The sequence below is a fragment of the Micromys minutus genome (genome assembly GCF_963924665.1).
Source record: "Micromys minutus genome assembly, chromosome: 13".
Classification (NCBI taxonomy): Eukaryota; Metazoa; Chordata; class Mammalia; order Rodentia; family Muridae; genus Micromys; species Micromys minutus.
This window is the reverse complement of record NC_137982.1, coordinates 21,818,557-21,822,827: the sequence shown is the minus strand read 5'-3', so window position 1 is coordinate 21,822,827 and position 4,271 is coordinate 21,818,557. Positions and strand designations below refer to the sequence as shown.

At 37.7% G+C, this 4,271-nt stretch overlaps 1 pseudogene across 1 annotated transcript; it reads left to right on the top strand.

Moving 5' to 3' along the window:
- The first annotated feature begins 671 nt into the window (after nt 1–671).
- LOC308429367 (large ribosomal subunit protein eL8-like) lies at nt 672–1,502 on the top strand (annotated as a pseudogene). The gene has a single exon. The product of its transcript is annotated as a large ribosomal subunit protein eL8-like (transcript).
- Nucleotides 1,503–4,271: the final 2,769 nt, after the last annotated feature.

Genomic DNA, 4,271 nt, shown 5'->3' with positions numbered 1-4,271 from the left:
GAAAGCTGTTTTGAGACAGATAAAAATGTTTTCCCCATCGCACCAGGATGAATTACTTTTGGGTATCAAGAAGAGACAGGAACAAGCAAGTCACAGGAGCTTGATGGAACGTGACTTATTCCTGAAGACTGGAAGAATGACTGACAATGAGAGAGCACCTTCACATAGAGTGAAATTGGTTACTGTGGAAAAGATCCTCAACCACGGAGAATTTTATCTTATTAACAGAACAGCCACTGTCTGACACTGACAATTAATAAATTAGTTTGAGTAGCATTTGAAATTTTAATATTTATAGTTTGGTTTGCTTCAGGTTCTGAGATATACGGGATAAATTTTGAGTATGTAAATTATAGCCTCTTTGTGACATTCGTAGAAAAAATATATTATCATATTAAAGGAATATGACTAACTCAACACTGCTTGAATAATAAATGTAACAGCAGAAAAAAGTAAGATATATTAGATATATATATGTCTTAAACATATAATTACTTCTTCTCTATAAGAAGTAATTAAGAAAAGTGTTTAGTTTGTTTTTAATATGCACACAAGGAACATAAGAGAAGGTGTCATATACATCCAAGGTCTATCTATAAAGTTTTCAGCATTTAAAATCCTGACTTTAGCTCGCGATCTCTGCGGACGATTACTTATCACCCACAATTCCTTCTTCTTTCTCTCTCCTCCAGCCGAGCAAGATGCCCAAAGGGAAGAAGGCCAAGGGGAAGAAGGTCGCCCCGGCCCCCGCCGTCGTCAAGAAGCAAGAGGCCAAAAAGGTGGTCAATCCTTTGTTTGAGAAAAGGCCCAAGAACTTCGGCATTGGGCAGGACATCCAGCCCAAAAGAGATCTAACACGCTTCGTCAAATGGCCACGCTACATCAGGCTGCAGAGGCAAAGGGCCATCCTCTATAAGCGGCTCAAAGTACCTCCTGCCATTAACCAGTTCACCCAGGCCCTGGACAGGCAAACAGCTACCCAGCTGCTTAAGCTTGTCCACAAGTACAGGCCAGAGACAAAGCAAGAGAAGAAGCAAAGGCTACTGGCCCGTGCTGAGAAGAAAGCTGCTGGCAAAGGGGACGTCCCAACTAAGAGACCACCTGTCCTCTGAGCAGGAGTCAATACAGTCACCACCTTGGTGGAGAACAAGAAGGCTCAGCTGGTGGTGATTGCCCATGATGTAGACCCCATTGAGCTGGTGGTTTTCCTGCCTGCCCTGTGTCGAAAGATGGGGGTGCCCTACTGCATCATCAAGGGAAAGGCCAGGCTGGGGCGCCTGGTCCACAGGAAGACATGAACCACTGTTGCCTTCACACAGGTTAACTCAGAAGACAAGGGTGCTCTGGCTAAACTGGTAGAAGCTATTAGGACCAATTATAATGACAGATATGACGAGATCTGCCGCCACTGGGGAGGCAACGTTCTAGGTCCTAAGTCTGTAGCTCGCATTGCCAAGCTAGAAAAGGCAAAGGCTAAAGAACTCGCCACTAAACTGGGTTAAATGTACACTTAAGTTTTTTGTACATAAATATAATTACAAAATTTAAAAAAAATCCTGACTTTAGTAACTTAATCTATTTAGTAAAGTGCTAGGTACTTCTTTGAAGAAATGTTTAATATTTAGAAGAATCCCAAAGACTTACTTCCAAACATATTTCAGTAACAAAGAATCCCTAACAATAATGATAATACATGCTGTTTTTATCTTTATAACATTTCACAGAAACGTGTACAAGTTCATAATCTCACAGAGAACAAACATGCTGCTTGCTTCTTTGGAATATTTTATCTACATACTATGTTAAGGAAATATAAATAATTTTGCAGATGTTCACAAGAAAAGCTATCCATAAATGTAGGTTTATATATTGCTCAGTGTTTAAGAATGTCAATAAGTTAAATAAAATTGTCAAAACAGTTCACAGAGAAACTTCAGCTTATGGAATGTGGAGAAAGTATCAGTTTTCATCTCAAGTGTGTCCCTCTGAATGACACATAATTTTCCAAGAGTTGGAGTAAATGGAATGAAAATCTGCAGACATGCCCTGGTCACCAATAGCAACTAAAACAATGAGAAAATATTCTGAGTAAATCTACACGAATGCCTCAAACCTACAGTGTTTTTATATTTAATTGATTTTTGTAATTAAACAACATTAGTTTAAAAATAGATATAAATGTAAAGATTTTAAAAGCATTTTTCATAAAAATATATAAATATATTTTTGTCAGTACTCTTTTTTTTTCCCCAAAGTTTTGATACTATTCATTGAAATCTTACTAGTTACAATGAGCATTAAATACATGTAAAACAAAACATAACTTGGAAATAGTCAAAGTTTTCTTGGTGAATAAAGATTAAACATAATGATTTTTAAATATCAAGAATTGCTAAAAGGCTACATTCTTAGCTCTTGAATTATTAATGATTTAAGGTCTGGTGTACCACATTCTGAGACAGTGTTATACACTTTTTTTAAAGAAGGACTGAGGCTTCCACTTTTCAGCTTTTCTTTTCTTCCTTCCTTTTTTCTTTCATTCATTTTTTCTTTTCTTTTCTTTTCTTCTTCTTCTTCTTCTTCTTCTTCTTCTTCTTCTTCTTCTTCTTCTTCTTCTTCTTCTTCTTCTTCTTCTTCTTCTTCTTCTTCTTCTTCTTCTTCTTCTTTTTTTGGAGCTTTATATGGTCTTCGAGTTGTTCCTTGGCTATTCAGACCTTTCTGGAGCTAGCATCCTATTATCAGCGAGTGCATACTATATGACGAAGTTACCTCACTCAGGATGATATTTTCTAGATCCAGCCATTTACCTAGAATTTTCGTAAAATAATTGTTTCTAATTGCTGAGTAGTACTCCATTGTGTAAATGTACCACAGTATTTGTATCAATTCATTGACTGAAAAAGATCTGGGTTACCCGCTTCTGGCTATTATAAATAAGGCTGCTATGAAAATGGTAGAGCATGTATCCTTATTATATGATGGAATATCATTGGGGTATATGCCCAAAAGTAGAATAACTGGGTCTTCAGATAGTACTATAACCAGTTTTCTAAGGAAGCATCAGACTGATTTCCAGAGTAGTTGTACCAGCTTACAACTCCAGCGGCAATGAAGGAATGTTCTTCTATCTCTGCATCCTCCCTAGCATAGGCTGTCATCTGAGTTTTTGATCTTAGCTATTCTGACTGGAGTTAGGTGGAACCTCAGGGTTGTTTTGATTTGCATTTCCGTGATGACTAGGGATGCTGAGCATTTTCTTAGGTGCTTCTCAGCCATTTGATATTCCTCAGTTGAGAATTCTTTGTTCAACTCTGTACCCCATTTTTAATAGGATTATTTAATTATCTGGAGTCTAACTTCTTGAGTTCTTTGTATATATTGGATATTAGGCCTCTATCTGATGTGGGGTTAGTAAAGATTCTTTCCCAATCTGTTGGATGCCATTTTGTTTCCTTGACAGTGTCCTTAGCCTTACAGAAACTTTGCAATCTTATTCAGTCCCATTTACTGATTCTTGATCTTAGAGCATAAGCCATTGATGTTCTGTTCAGGAAATTTCCCCCTGTTTCTAGGTGTTCAAAGGTTATCCCCACTTCTCTTGTAATACTTTCAGTGTACCTGATTTTATGTGGAGATCCAGTTGCTCTTGAGATTTGTAGAAGGAAGTGGAAAAGATCTCTTTGCATTCTTTTCCATGCTTCTGCCAGTTGAATCAACACCATTTGTTAAAGAGGCTGTCCTTTTTCCATTGGATGTTTTTAGCTCCTTTGTCAAAGATTAAGTGGCCATAGTTGTGAAAGTTAATTTCTAGATTTTCTATTCTGTTCCATTGATCTACCTGCCTATCTCTGTATCAATACAATATGGTTTTAACATAATTGCTTTGTAACATAGCATGAGGTCAGGGATGGTAATTCCTGCAGAAGGTTTTTTTTTTTTTTTTTTTTTTTTTGAGAATGGATTTTGCTATATTAATTAATTTATTTTATACTTCAGGTTTTATTCCCCTACTGGTCCATCCTCCCACTATTCAACATCCCATGCCTCCTCCCCACCTTTGCCTCCATGAGGATCTTCTATCCCAACCATCCCCACCATACCTCTAAACTCCCTGGGGCTTCCAGTATTTTGAGGGTTAAATGCATCTTCTCTGACTGAACCCAAACTCAGCAGTCCTCTGCTGCAATGTGTTGGGAGACTCATATCACCTGATGTATGCTGTCTGGTTGGTGAACCAGAGTCTGAAAGATCTTGAGGGTCCAGGCAAATTG